Source organism: Ochlerotatus camptorhynchus, unplaced genomic scaffold (genome assembly GCF_037179485.1).
Source record: "Ochlerotatus camptorhynchus isolate MF236.1 unplaced genomic scaffold, CSIRO-AGI_Acam_v1.1 ptg000284l, whole genome shotgun sequence".
NCBI classification, from domain to species: Eukaryota; Metazoa; Arthropoda; class Insecta; order Diptera; family Culicidae; genus Ochlerotatus; species Ochlerotatus camptorhynchus.
In genome coordinates this window covers 4,376,770-4,392,959 of record NW_027040773.1, presented here as the reverse complement: position 1 = coordinate 4,392,959, position 16,190 = coordinate 4,376,770, and the positions used below count along the sequence as shown (strand labels likewise).

The following is a 16,190-nucleotide window of genomic DNA, read 5'->3' as shown; positions in this document are numbered from 1 at the left end:
GAACAGTCAGAACAAGTAATTGCATCTAAGTTTAATGATTATTTCGTAAACAGTGTTTCATTGATTAATCAATCTGTTGAATTGGTCGATGAACATGACGAAATAAAACAGCCAGTTAATAGTAGTTGCAGATTTGAAGTTTTTCACCCAATTACATTAGATGAACTTAGAGTTATTTGTTTTTCATTAGGAAAATCGGCTGGAGTAGATAATGTTAATGCTAGAGTTATTCAAGATTGCTTTCATGTCATTGGCCACATCTTGCTGGACCTTATTAATGAATCATTGCAAACTGGACATGTGCCACAAATTTGGAAGGAATCCTTAGTGGTTCATATTCAAAAAGTTGCTGGAACGATTAAAGTCAAAGAATTTCGCGTTATCTAAGCAGATGGTTGAAGTATGAGCAGCTGAAATTGAATACAAGTTAAACTAACTTTAAGGTAATTTCGCGGAATTGATTAAATGAGAACGTCTCTGTTGTAATTGATGATGAGACTATTTATCGCGTTCGGGAGACTAAATATCTTGGCTTAAGTTCAACTCTCACATTGACAATGTCATCAAGAAAATTGCCAAGAAGTATGGAATTCTATATCGACTGAAAAACGATTTAACTATTGCCAGTAAAATACAGCTATACAATTCAATCATCTCTCCTCATCTAGACTTTTGCCCTTCCATTACAAGACGCCTTACAATGGTTGTCGGTGAAGCAAAAAATTGTATATTTGACTATGGTGTTCATTTTTAAAGCAGTCAACGGTTTGCTTCCTCGATATTTGTGTGATCGAATTGAAAGAAGAAGTGACTTTCATAGATATAATACTAGAAACGCGGTTGAAATAAGAACACCACATTTCTTAACTTGTGCTTCACAAAATTCATTATATTTTAAAGGAATAAATGTTTTCAATTTGATGCCTAGACATATTAAACGTTCAGCAACACATACAGATTTTAAAAGACACTGCATTTCACACGTTAAACCTGTCGTTTGAACAGTTATCCAGTGTTTTTTTATATGAATTGACAAATTATGTATCTTGACGAAATTATCTTTAACGGATTATTTTGTATGGATAGCTGTCATTATGACTCTTTAATAATTATTGTAGCACTGCAAAAACTATTTTTGTTCACCACAATGGTGATGATGGATTTTTAATATATGATTTGAAGTCTACAAAAGCTTGAGCCTCGCGCGTGTATTACGGATATAGAGGACTGAATTTAACATTTGATAAAAAAATGCAATTTTGAAGCTTATTTGGAAGATACCTTGAGTTAGTAGTAAGTTTTCTGGCAAATGTTGGGGGTTCGTGAGCATTGCTGAAAATTAAAATAGCATCAGATTGTGGGGTTACTAGTGTAATAGGATGCTTTGTTTATTGTTCATTAACTCTTGATTACTTATAATACTTATGAATATTTTAGATGGACAACTAAGAGGTGGACACCTGAGCTTTTTCACATTTATATCGCTGTGAAGCAACTGTAAACTGCTATTTATATCTGTAACTGAAACCAATTAAATTTTGTTTGCTAACCTGGTTAAAATGTCATAATTAATTATCTTAAAGATAAATCGTCCAGCTCAAACCTTTGTAGCGGTAAGAGGTGGGACCATCATCATCATCATTAGCTTGGAGCCTAATTCGTTTGCCTCGAATATTCTTATCACCTATTGGACATAGTTCCGGGGCCACATGTGGCCATATTTCATAGGATACATTTGGATCTGTTTTATATGGCCTTATACTCACAGTTTATTATGATCTGATGTGCTGTATGATATGGATTTAAAAAAATAACTATTCTTAACCGTGTACCGAGATTCGCGAAATTGGATTCTGGAGCCCTGGAACTGATACCAATATGACCGAATGTCATGGTATATACCATAAATTGATTTCAGAGACTCCATTGTCAGTTTGACATCATTTGACATGCTCCATGATATGGCTGCTTTTATCGAAATAATGTTATAAAAAACCCTATATTGTAATTCACGGAACCGAATTCCAGAACCCCGGAACCGATATTAACTGGCCAATTGTCACCGGATACACCTCAAATGGTCTTCATTTGTTTGATTCTACCTATTTGGCATGATTGGTAACTATGCATGAGACGGCTTTCAGAAATATTGCTGTTTTATATATCCGGGCTCCATAACTCCCGGAATCGATGAAAACGTAGCCAGACATCGTAAATTCATTCATGTTTTCCATATTTCATTATTCAATGCACCAGATAACCAATTCATCAGACAACAAATAGAATTTGGTCATACTTGTGGAAAAACCGAAAAAACATAAACATATTTGCATCTCTCAAATGCGGTGAGGAGTCTAGCGGGGCGTTACCTACGTCAAAAGCTAGATCCACTATTTCCCTTCAATAAAAACCCAGGTTTATGATAATCGGTTGTGACATTGTTGAGAACGAGCATTCTGAGGCAAACGGCGAGCAAAAGCACAGTAAAGACTCTAAAGACTGTATTCATACCTAGAGCATGAGCATCATTGACCGCCCACGGTTGTTACTCTGTTATTGCCAGATCAGCTGTAATTACACAGAGAACCAATAGACGATGCTTGGGACTAGCAATCATCTTCAATGTGTAAACACTGGTGATCTCAAACTAGGCAATACCACCGCCGGCCGCGCTCGAACGCAGGTCAAGAAAGCAATGGGTAGGAATGTATTGACGTGACACTCGTTTTAACGGAAGCCGAGAAATCCTCTGCACTTCCACGAGGCATCACTGGGATGTTGGGTAAGAAGGTAGGGTTTGCAGCAGGGTTCGTTTTGGTAAACAATAAGCTGAATTGATGTCCTAACAATAGAGAGGGGTTACTGCATAAATTAATAAAAAGGGTATGATCTCACCTAAATAATCAAGTGGAGCTGCACCAACAGCAACCGGTCTTCTTGTAGACTTTCTTCGACCCATAGCAGGTATCTCCTTCAATCACAGGCGTCAAAATTCCGGATCCATCTCGTCGAATATAATTAATATAATATAGCACAACACAAACAACCTCAAATTTAGTCACTCAATTTCTTTAAATTCAAGCTATATATGAATATGTCTATTGCATGGTATGATTGAAATCAACTTTGTGAAGAGTGTGCTCATACCTAGCATCATCAACTTAGGACGCAGTGATATAGATACGTTTGTGGAAATCGAGCGAAAAGGTTTTGCAACTGGAACTTAACATGGTGAAGTGTAGTCGAGAACACCTGGAATAGCATTTGGAAATTCGATATAGATGTAGATGCTGGACTGCCACGACGATCCTGGGTCAAGGCGATGAACACATCCGTTGTATATCCACAACAGACTACGCCGTTTGAAATCGCCCAGTAGCACACTTTCATCACAATAAGTTACAGCAACTTGTTTAGGACTGAAATAAGTCGTATATAAGTTTCTACAATTGATTTGTGACAAGCGTGCTACTAGGGCGGCTTCAACAAAAAAATCAATGAATCCATCAAATACATATTAATTCGGAATCCAGTACACATTGATCCATCACTCCTTCGTTTCTAAATTCCTTTCATTAAAATTCCGACAGATCAGCAATCAAGAAGCAATTTCGCAAAACGTCACCCGCCCCTAATTTGTTAATCCGATAGTTGATAACACCATAAGCAAATTAATCAACCTTAATTACATTGACATACTCACCACCACCACCACCACCACCAAACACTGCGCTACAAAATGATTCACATCATGACAGTCTCATTAAACTGTCCCTGTTAGCGATCCTGGTTTCAAATTTCATAATTTTACACACCCACAAATATTTGCCCACCCTGGTCCGATTACACGGCCACGGTTGGTAATACTTCTATCCACTAAAGCTCGTGGCTTCGTTTAGGTTGCATTTAAAACAATTGTCGATAATGTAATTTATCTATCCGGTGTAAAGTGGAACACCCACGACGGGAACAATGCCAGACTGGACCGGTAGTAACATGTTTAATCTCTTTGGGAATCTGCGAAGAATCGTTATCAGCAGTATGGGTTAATGTGATGGCACTGTGCTCCACCGTTAACAATTATGGTTATTGAATAAAATTTTCCAAAGTGGTGCTTAATTTGTGATCATAATAAGTTCGGGCATTTTCATTAGATGAAGAACGAAATATATGTAGGTGCAAAAGTTCAAATATGCTGTTGATTGCATATTTCCAAATTGTCACTGTTCGGTTGACCAACCCATACAAAATTTAAAGTTTATTTTAATATCAAAAGGTACAACCGTTCGTCTAACTTTAACCGTAAATTGCTGAATCCGAGTAGCTGAGTATACAAATTAATTTCCGCCGGTTCGCCACCAAACTGAGTTGGAAAATCCCCTCTTCAGACACGGTCGAGACATTCAAATTTGATTCCCGTTGTGGAAATTATGAAAACTCATTAGAGATTTATGGAGAGTGATAAAAGATAATCAAAGCTATGAATAAACCTTCTTGCACGGAATGGAGGTACATGCGAACCTCAACGGTTGCGGTAATGACTCTAGCAGCTGTGAAAAAGGGGTTTGGTCGGAAGCACATAGTGGCTTATCCAATTACCACCCTCTTACCGCCGACCGCACCGTGACGCCGATAGAACGAAGCCCTTCATCTATAGAGCTTATGTTCTCGCAGGAAGATGAATGGCACTTTCGGTTGTGAGAGTTTCAACAAAGTTGTTTGTGGGTACAATTAATTCAGCTGACGCGAATAAAGGCTTTTGTTTAAGGATAATGTCAAGAAACAGAGCTTGGAATACCCCCTAGGCTTGGTGAACATTGTTTCAGTACAACTTCGAGCATGTTTCCAGATTTGTATCAGATAAATCGTGTGAATTAAGGAGATAAATTGCGATGACGGGAGCAGGGTTTGAATCTTGAACACGTTAAAGATGTTGCCGACACGAGGGAAGAAGAATTTGTGCATCAAGATCTAACCAAACAGTAAACAATTGCATGACATGATACCGAAAACCAATCGTCAGCATAACTTATTTTCAAAATTATGAACAAAATCTCTCAATTTTGTCCAAGCCCGGTAGCCATTCTCTGCTTGACCGTCAAGCAGTTCAGCTTGGATTTAGCCCGCTCCCGAAAATGGGGCAGCATCGCTCGCGAAGCTCAGTGATGGCCCAGGACCCTGGTGAAGGTAGCTCGGGTGTACCTACAGCGAACAGGTTTGCTGTTCTTCCCATCGATGGGAATACCCAGCCAGCTGTGACAGTATAACGCAGCAAGAAGAGGAAGAAGAATCGGGGCCAGTCCGATGGCACGATTGGTCACGACGATGTCACTGTGACGAACGTCAGTGATATCGGAGATTTCGGTGACGCTGCCGAAAATGCTGCCGACATGAGAGCACAGCAAAAGTGAAGCTACCTCCAAAAATGCCCATCTTAACGAGCTCATCGCGGATCTGGCGTCGCTGGGTGTTAAAGCTGAATCCAAGAGTATGATTTGATCGTCGCACACCTGAGGACTTCCAAGGTGGAATTCTTCACTCACGATATTCGCAGTGAGAAACCATTCAAGGTCGTCATCAGTGGCCTACCGAACTTCGACCCGAAGTTTATCAATCTGAAATAAAAAAAAAAAAACCGTTACAAGCTGGCCCTAAGTGCCGTCTATTGGATTGCCTTTTCCTGGTACACTTCCAGAAGGGAACGGTGTCGCTCAACACGCTGAAACCCATCTGCTCCATCAACTCCATCATCGTTTACTGGGAGCCATACCGTGGTTGCCATCACGATGTGACTCAGTGCCAACGGTCTGAACTTTGGACACAGCACCCGCAACTGCAACATTAAGCCAAGCTGCGGCAATTGCGCTCAAGACCACGCCACCTCTGTGCTGCGGATGAAGCTGTGGCTTTCAAATGCACCAACTGTGGTGGAACTTACCAAGTATCCGACAAGCAGTGCCCTAAACGCGAGTATTTCATCCGCACATCCGAAAACAGGCATCCACCAACAATCAACCAGGACAAAAGGATAAAGCCTCGGCTTTCAGGGCGGAGGAGATTCCGCCTCTTCGTGGACAAGCGAATTCATGGGTGAGATCCACTCCCCCTCAAGAAATATCTGGATCTTCTTCTGGACAAAGCTCTCCATCCCCCCGAATTCTGGAGACCACCAACAGCTCAAACAAGTAGTCCCGATCTGTTCTCAGCAGATGAACAGATGGAAATCTTCGTCAACATGACCGGTGCTTACTGATTCGGTTGAGAAACGTTCGTAGACGCCAGTTTCAGAGGACTGGAGATATGAACAGGCAGATTGCATCCAGAATGGACTCACTCCAAAATGAAAGTTTCGGGTGTGTTGTCCAGAACCTTGACGACCGCTCCAGGTAGCCAAAGTCCTGAAAACTCATCCAAACTCATTCCACCTCTCAGAGACGAATATGATGACGATCGACTCTTAATCACCCCACAGGATAAAGCTAATGCGATCGGCAAGCATGTCGCTTCATCGCATTTGCTTGGCTCGACTATCCAAAGTCCACTCGAAGTTCAGGTTGTGCAATGCGTTGAAAACCTAGATTCCTCCCTTTGTGTCGTTCCTCCGGCGGATAAAATTACATTACAACAGATTTGTTCAGCGCTGAAATGTACCAATAACATGAAGGCTCCCGGCCAAGCCCATAAAATTCTGAAAAAGCCAAGAACGAAAATTTATGAACGATGCTGCGGGTAACAAGCAGGACCCGATTCAAATATGACGTCCACGTTTGAGGGGAGGGGGTCCTATAATGTACGACAGTATGAGAAGGTAGTGCAATAAAAAAACATAGAAATCTCTCATTTAAGAATAGAGAAAATATCGTTTATTTCTGTTGATGGTGATTGTACATTGATTTAACATTTCAGTAGTTGAATTGACATTCAATAGAAAAGCACTGTTTTCAAAACACGCACGCATCTCTTTGAACTTCCCAATGTGGATGATGAAAATACCAGTTCGTCTCTTCGCCATTTGATCGATTTTCGATAGACATTTCCACTTTCCGTTGGCTGTTGTTGCGTCTGGTGGAGCTAAAATCAGTTTATCTCACGTACACACCGGCAAACCGTATCTTATACTGCGGTGTTTTAGCAACGTCAATCGAGAACCACGTTTCTCAGACATTCGTTTGGCATCACTGCCAAATGTTTGTCCGCTCTGCGTCATGTTTCATTCCGGAGATCCTAAACTTCACCAAAAGCAAAGATTAAATACTTTTCTGACGTGCCGAAGATCTTCTGAAGAAGCACCCAGCAGCTATGCGATGCGAAATCATTTTACTTTAGTGCTGCTGCTATACCGGAATTGATGTCAATTTAATTTACCATCCTATAGGGTCTGGCAAGGGGATGGAATAGTAGTTGCTGCACAGTCAAACTTTTTGGCCGTGACTGCCATAGCGAATGAGATGCTGAAGCTAAGTATTTCTGTCGGTTTTATTTTTGTAGGTATTTCCTTAGAAGCAGAATACCAAATTCGTGAGATGAATGATAACGGTTGTAGCGTTTCCTGAAACGCATCGATTTTTTTTTCGCTTTATTCTGCGGGATTTCTGGTTCGTTTTTCTCTTTGGTTGGTGCATCGTTTCGACTGATGTGACGTGCTTTTAGGATCTGATATGCTCGTTTGTTTATATCGAATCGAATCGTTGAGCTTGAAATATGAAGGATGTGATAGGCTGTCAAAGCATTCCACGAGGAGCTTCTATTGAACTGGCCGTCGAAATCATCAAAACAGGAATCGCCCTTCAGTCCGCATCCTCTTGCCGTGCGGATCTATTTGCTTTTTGCTTAAGGAAGTGTTACTACTACCTAAAGCTACAACAAATTTAAACAGCACTTTTCAGTGCTCAACCTGTAAAAAATTTTCTACCTTGTTCAACTCTTATTCCTCTTCGATCCTTGTTTGGACCCTACCCGAGGTAATCCTTCTTGGATATCGATTTGGAAAATTCCTCTTCGATCCTTCAGATTCTTATAGTAATCTGCTTGGAAGTCGATTTGGATAAAAATTTACTGCCGCCATGGCGCCTAAACGCAAAAGAAAGGGGCAAACTCTTGACCCCCCTTCTGATGAAATTAATTTGAGTAATCAATTTGATTTGCTCACAGATGATGAGAATGATACATCATCCAAGAAAAATTCTAGTAAACTTTCCCGGCTTAATGCCAAGAAGGAAAAGATTCCCCCTATTGTGATAACCACTTCCGATTTCCATGCTCTTCGCATGGAACTTTTGAATTTCGTGAAAGCTAAGTTTTCACTACAAATTGGACGTCGGGGTGAATGCCGTGTATTGGCTGAAACCTTGGACGGATTTAAATGTCTTCTCAAGTATCTTACTGAGAAGAAGCACAAATTTTTTACTTACGACACCAAAACTGAACGTGTGTTCAAGGTTGTCATGAAAGGACTGCCCAGTGGTGAATCCCTGGATCAGATCAAAGATGAACTGGCAAAATTACTTGGAGTTGTGCCACTCCAAGTAATCAAAATGAAAATGAAATCCCGTCCTGGCGATTCGCGCAACGGGATTTCTAATGATTTTTATTTAGTTCACTTCAAGTCTAGTGAACTAAACAACCTTAAGGCCTTAGAAAAAGCTAGCCTTATGCTCCATGTCCGAGTGAAGTGGGAACACTTCAGGAAGACTGGAGGAAATTTCCAAAACCTCACTCAGTGCCGTAAGTGCCAGGGATTGGGTCACGGAACTAAAAATTGCTACATGCCAGCTAAATGCATGAATTGTGGTGATTCCTCTCACGCAAAGGACGACTGTCCTGTGAAGGAAGATCCTAAGAAATTTAAATGTTCAAATTGTGGTGAAAACCACAAATCCAATTTTTGGGAATGTAAGACTCGCAAAGCGATCCTACAATCTCGTTCTAACCGACAGGTAAGAAACGCTCCACGTTTCCGACCAGGTACAAATTCCTCTGCTGTTAACAACGGTCAGCGAGGAACAAATTCTACATTCGTACCCGTAGGTACAAATATCACCCCTGCTTCAAATTTTTCATCTGTACCTACTCCCCTCGCTGCTAACAATGTTCAGCGAGTTAATGGAGCTACCTATGCTGCTATTGCAGCGGGTAGAAATCAAAATACTAACCAAAGTAATTCTAACGGAAATTTTGACAATTTTGACTTAGGAAGCATTACTGCCCCTAAAATGGAATTTTTACAGAAATCATTAATTGACATGATTTCTGATATGCTTAAATCTAACTCCATGTTTGATGCTATTCAAACTGGAGTAAAATTTGCTAATAATATTGTCATGACTTTAAAATTCAGTAATGGATTTTAAAGCATTAAATATTGTAAATTGGAATGCTCGATCTCTTAAAGATAATGAAGACGAGCTATTTAACTTTTTGAGAGTTCATAACGTGCATATTGCCGTTATAACTGAAACGTTCCTTAAACCTGACCATAAGGTTAAGAAGGACGCAAATTACTTGATTTATAGAAATGATCGTCTTGATGGACCCTGTGGTGGCGTTGCCATCATTATTCATAGACGAATCAAACATAAAATTCTTTCTTCATTTGAAACCAAAGTTTTTGAAACTTTGGGAGTTTCTGTTGAAACAAAATTTGGACAACTTACGTTTATAGCTGCCTATTTGCCATTCCAATGCGTAGGCCAGCAAAAGAATTTTCTCAAGGGTGACCTCCAGAAACTTACCCGTCATAGGTCTAAATTCTTCATTATTGGTGATTTTAATGCAAAACACCGCTCATGGAATAATGCTCAAAGCAATTCCAATGGTAATATTCTGTTTGATGATTGTTCTGCAGGTTATTACACTATTCAATATCCAAACAGGCCAACATGCTTTTCTTCTGCAAGAAATCCCTCCACTATTGATTTGGTCTTAACTGATTCATGTCAACTTTGTAGCCAACTGGTTACCCATGCTGACTTCGGTTCTGATCACCTTCCAGTAACTTTTGAAATATCCCAAGAAATAATTTGAAATCCCAACAGCTCTACTTTCAATTACCATAGAGCTGATTGGGAGCAGTATCGAACATTTATGGAATATAACTTCGATCCAAACATTCCTTTGCAAACCAAAGATGAAATTAATTATGCTCTTGAATCTCTGACTACTTCTATAGTTGCAGCAAGAGCTGCCTCAGTACCAAAATGCGAGGTTAAATTCGATTCAATTATAATAGACGACGATCTTCAGCTCTTGATCCGCCTTAAAAATGTCCGTAGGAGACAATATCAAAGAACACGCGATCCTTCCATGAAGGTTATCTGGCGGGATTTGCAAAAACAAATTAAAAAGCGATTCTCTGCCCTGAGGAACAAAACTTTTGAAAATAATATTTCTAAATTAGACCCGAGTTCCAAACCCTTTTGGAAACTCACAAAAATTTTGAAAAAACCTTAAAAGCCTATTCCAGCGCTTAAAGAAGGTGGTAAAATTTTAATCACAAATTTGGAAAAAGCTCAGAAACTTGCTAAGCAATTCGAGAGTTCCCATAATTTCAGTTTGGGTCTTACTAGTCCTATTGAGAATCAGGTTGCTCGGGATTTTCTGAATATTTTCTCTCGTGAAAATATTTTTGATGATTCCTGGGGGACTGATTTGGACGAAGTAAGATCTATAACTAAAAAGTTTCAAAATATGAAAGCTCCAGGTGATGATGGAGTTTTCTATATCCTCATCAAAAAACTCCCAGAGAGTACCTTGTCTTTCTTGGTAAAATTATTTAACAGATGTTTCCATTTGGCATACTTTCCTGATAAATGGAAAAATGCAAAAGTTGTTCCAATTCTGAAGCCGGATAAAAATCCAGCTGAAGCTTCTAGCTACCGTCCAATAAGTTTGCTTTCTTCAATAAGTAAACTTTTTGAAAAGATAATTTTGAATAGAATGATGCTTCACATCAATACGAACTCAATTTTTGCAGATGAGCAGTTTGGATTTCGCCATGGGCATTCAACTACTCATCAACTCTTAAGAGTTACCAATTTAATTCGTTCAAACAAATCTGAAGGCCACTCAACTGGAGTTGCTCTTCTAGACATAGAAAAAGCATTCGACAGTGTTTGGCATGAAGGTTTGATTGCTAAATTGAAAAAGTTTAATTTTCCACTTTATATTATGAAATTGGTTCAAAATTATTTAACTGACAGAACTCTGCAGGTAAATTATCAAAATTCCAAATCTAATCGACTACCTGTTAATTTGTAGGTGATACAAGTCCTAGACCATTGTTTGCGAGTATTGCCACCTCCGTCCGTTACCGAGATTTGGAATTGATCTCGGCCTCTTAGATGGAAATAACAGTATCTCCAACAATCGAGAACTGTCCTGGTCACGTCCTGGGGATGGGAACGATTGTTAGTTGGACACTTACTTAAGAGAGATGCAGAGAACTCTACGATCTCTCATTAGTGTCACAGGAGTTCGGAGGTTTGTTAGTGGGGAGGAAAAAGCCATAGAATACGGTCGGTAAACGTTGCTGGCAAATTTAGCATTGCTTATGTTGCATGTGATAGTATGACCCTTATTACGAGTGTCACTTTACGGTGAAAACGAAATGAAGTGACCACTTGTCACTCACGGAGAAGTGATTGCCTTTTAAATCAAATGGGAATCCCTTCACCGTGAGTGATATGTTGTTACATCACCGTGAAGTGACATCGGTAATAAGGGCCTATTTATGTTTAAAAAAGTAAATGTGTATGTTTGTGACTATTTTATTTAATAAAAAATGGAAAGCATTCACCAATGTTGGGATGTTGAAAGCAGGATCGTATTCTTTTTGAATTCCTATACGGTAAATTCACGGATGGGCTTCTGGCCAGTTTCCGAATTGTATGGATTCAGCATTGCCGATTCTTGAAACCATCGTACTAAACTCTAACCGAAACTAGCCAAACACAATGAAACGAAACAAAACCAATATAGGGGAAATGGATCTAATGTTGGCTTATGGATCTAAGATTGGGCCCATCGCAAAAAATCTGCTGTTATCAATTTTATCTAGGTGAACACGTCATTGGGACGGTACTAATAGATGTTTTTGGACGCTATTGAAAATTTAAACGATTGCTGAATTTATGTATGAGCCTAAATAAGGAGCATGTAGGCCGACATTACATCCATTTCCCCTATTTGACGGGAGAAAACATGTTCACGTTCATTTTCGAGCATCGCACACTCTATTCTTTGGCTGAACACACAATCTCGATTTATGAGAATCTATCACCACTACATATCGTCGGATATGTGTCTTTCTTGTTATACTCCTGACCATGCTCACTTGACCATTAGCAGTTCCTTAATTGAATATGATTGATTATTGCGATTATTTTTAATGAAAAGTACCCACACGTCAATTGCGTGAAAAAATATTTTACAGACGGGTCCACGGGTGGATCCACTGACTTTGGTGTCTTCAATGAAAACTCTAGCGTCTTCTGCAAACTTCAGGAACCTTGAATCCTGATGAATGTGGGCGTCTTAGTGGAATACCTGTATAATGAGAGAGAGAAGGATTAGTATTTTCCATTTAATTCCACTACTTTATTTGCTTATCCTTGACAGATACGCGTATTTCGTCTACAATGTGCACAGTCGAGTATTAGTACAAGACACTGAAGAAGTCTGCACATTGTAGACGAAATACGAGTATCTGTCAAGGATAAGCAAATAAAGTAGTGGAATTAAATGGAAAATACTAATCCTTCTCTCTCTCTCATTATATTCAGGAACCTTGTTCCGTTTTTGTTGCTGAGCTGGCAGCAATCAACTTCGCATTGGGGATGATTTCTAACATGCTCGCAGACAATTACTTCATCTTGTCGGATAGTTTCAGTTCGATTGAGGCTATTCGGTCGATGAAACCAAGTAGGCACTCATCTTATTTCCTTTCATAGGTAAGAGAGCAGATAAGTGTGCTGGTCGAAAGATCATATATGATTACCTTTGTATGTATCCCCTCAAATTGCTCAATTCCAGGCTTTGAGAACGCGGACTCTCTCGCAAAGGTAGGTTCACAGGAAGGCAAATTTCATTCGATGAATTTTATCGTTTAGTGCATCAGAGTACCCTTTCGATTGGGACAATGGAAATCTTGGACGGTGGTTACATTCAATTATTCCTAATTTTTCTTCGAGAGCGTGGTTTAAAGGCTTGGGCTTAAGTCGTGACTTCATTTGCGTGATGAGTAGTTTTATGTCCAACCACTACTCGGTAGATGCGCATCTTCATAGAATAAACCTCGTGGACGGTGTGGAAACGGTTACAATGACATCGATCACGCAGTTTTTTTTTTTTTTTTTTTTTACTTTGGCAGTAGTTTGCGTTTATTTATAAGGCCCCCTCGCCTATTAGGCATTGCTTGTTGATGATGAGCATTATTAACAATTAGAACCCTTCACGCTATTATTTTTCAAATAAAACGTATTATTCCCTATTTGATAAGTTGCATTATTTTCATCTGAACGATCTGTTTGCTGACCAGTCTTCTGGGTGCACTGATCAGCACGAACTTTCTTTTTTTCGTTCTCCTTGTGTTTCGACAGCCGGCGTTTGTTGGTATTTTCAATTTGATCCTTTGTTGCGTTTGATGAGCTGGTGCTAGAATTTTCGTCGTTGCTTTCAACGTTTGAAGTGTGATGATCCTCGGTGTTTCGCTGTTGTTCTTCTGCTAAGACCCCGGTGAAAGCAGGAGATGATTGACCCGATGTCGTTGGCTGCTTTTGTTCGATATCAATCGACGGGAAATCAGCTAGACTGAATACACCCTCGGTTTGTGGAGCTGCTGGAGCGGTGCTATTGTTCGATGTGGCTACATCCAAACATTTCTGTTTGGGATGTGCTGCTCAGGCACAATAGCGGCACGTTTTTGGTTGCTTGTCGTACGTTACCAACGTTGTTTCGTTGTCGACCGTGATGTACAATGGAATGGTGCTTTCGAGTCGCATTCGCAAAACTCGAACACTGCTCAGGAATCTTGGGAAGTAGTGCTTCCATTTCTCATGTCGACTGGAAATCACTGTCCCGTACTTTGCCATGTGGTTCATAACAGTGGCTTGTGGCCATGCCAGAGGAAGGTCATGCACTCGAACGGTCACTGCTTCACAATCCACATATATCGGGATTTTGAACTCACTCTTCGCACAGAGAATCGCGTGTTTATAGTTGTGCGCCTTTTCATAGCGCAAGGCCACTTCATTGTCTATCATCTCAATAAAAACACAATTTCGCATGTTATGAAACTGAATGCATCTAACGTCCGAATATTGAAGCCTTATATTGTTCTCGAAGAATTTTTGCACTTTTCCCGCATTGGGACGAACTGAAAGGACACTGAAGTCAACAACAAGTGTGTTTTTACGAACTACACTCATTTTCGCTACAATATTTCACCAAGTTAAGCAGAGCAGAAAGAGCACACGTCCGATGAATACGAGTAATGGCTGTCGAATCGATCACGCAGTTTGGCAATGTACGGATAATGACACCGCCAGAGAGAGACTTTTGAATATCCTCGAGGCCCAAGGAAGACAACCCTATGTTTCTATCAGAGACGTGTTGGGAACTCGCGATTTCTGCTATATGCAGTCAATTTATGTTTATCTGTAAATGGATACCCTAGTGGCCCGAGGTAGACAACCCTTCCGTGAAGTAAGAGATGTTAGATGTGACCATCCCCTCCTTTCCTAACAATTTCCAGCCATTGTGTTCCAGTCTTATTATCCTCCTATTTCTGTGCTACTTGCCCCTGCCCAGCCAGGATTTGATAGAGGGTAGTATCTGAAGGCGGCTTCATAAACCAGTTTCCTACCTAGCTCCTTCCAATTTAAATGGTTACCCATTAACCTCGAGCCCGACACGAGCAATTCATATCCAAAACTAACCTAATTGTTGTATATAAATTTTGTAAGGACAATTGTCTAGAATCCCAAAAAACTGTCTACGTAGTTTATGAACAGCCCCCTACACACTTAGAAATACCTAATCTTACACGTGACGGAATCCATCTTTGACATAAAGGATGAGACGCAAACAAACATGTCATGTAAAATTAAATGCTCCGAGACTGAAAAGTTCGAAAGTACGTCTGATTGAGTTGAATTTTACGTCTGTTATAACTCAATTTTATGTCAAAATTGACGCTCGTATGCAGTGTTGGCAAAATCATCAATCAAATAATATTTTTCCGCTCTCATACGCTCTCAATATTACGTGTTATATTGGTTTGGAAATTGCAGCTTTGCCTTCCTTCAAATAACAACTGGAGTGCGATAAAAATCGGTAGAACTATTTCAAACACATCGTTGGTACTTGAGCGGTCGGCGATCATCTCTTTTTGCCAGTGGTGGTGGGGGGGACACACACCCCTTACCATCCCTCTCCAAAGAGGGAGTTTGGTAAAGAGAGATGATAAAACCGATTTGTACCTTCCTAAAAGTTGTCCTAGCTCGCTGTCTACTCTCTATATGCAATTTTCACATTGCCGTACTCTAAACGGCACTATCAATTCTATACTTTCATCTCCTCCTTCATCTATCGTATAAAAATTACCACTTTAGTCTGTTATTTTAAATTAGCATCTTCAACTATGTAAATCATTGAATTCACGCAGAAGTAATAGTAAACATATAGTCAAAGTAAACGAACTAGTTTAAAAAACTGTTAACGTTTGGATTTTCCTCTTATTTATCATTTTATCTACTTTTATTGTTTTCATGAAGTGATATAACCCATATCATAAACAAAATTTCCATAGAGCCCTCTCTACGCCTTAACATAGCTGTAGAGCTTTTCAATACAAAAATTGTGAATGAAATCTTTTTGAAAGGAGATGTAAGTTAACTCAGTCACAACCTTTTCTTGCAGGATCAGCTATTTTAAAACTTTTCTGCCTTGATTGTATCCATTTTTTACATCTTTCATCCCAACAGTTATCTCGTACGTTTGTCGTCTTCCCAATCCTGTGTAGCAAACTGTCTGCACCGGAATTGATAACCAGTGTAGTCATTTATCTTCGAAGCGCTAAAAGTCAACTGCTTTCGTGACAAAATGATAAAATGGAGATATTTGGCAAGGGTGGTGGAAGGGGTGGTAAACACAAGGCAGCAACATTTCCTTCAAGACGGGGAAAAAGAATGGCA

The 16,190-nt window shown here is 39.8% G+C and overlaps 1 protein-coding gene across 3 annotated transcripts in view; it reads left to right on the top strand.

The window, feature by feature from the left end:
* DIP-zeta (Dpr-interacting protein zeta) overlaps nt 1-16,190 on the top strand; it is a 307,293-nt gene that overhangs the window by 62,242 nt on the left and 228,861 nt on the right. The window lies entirely within an intron of this gene.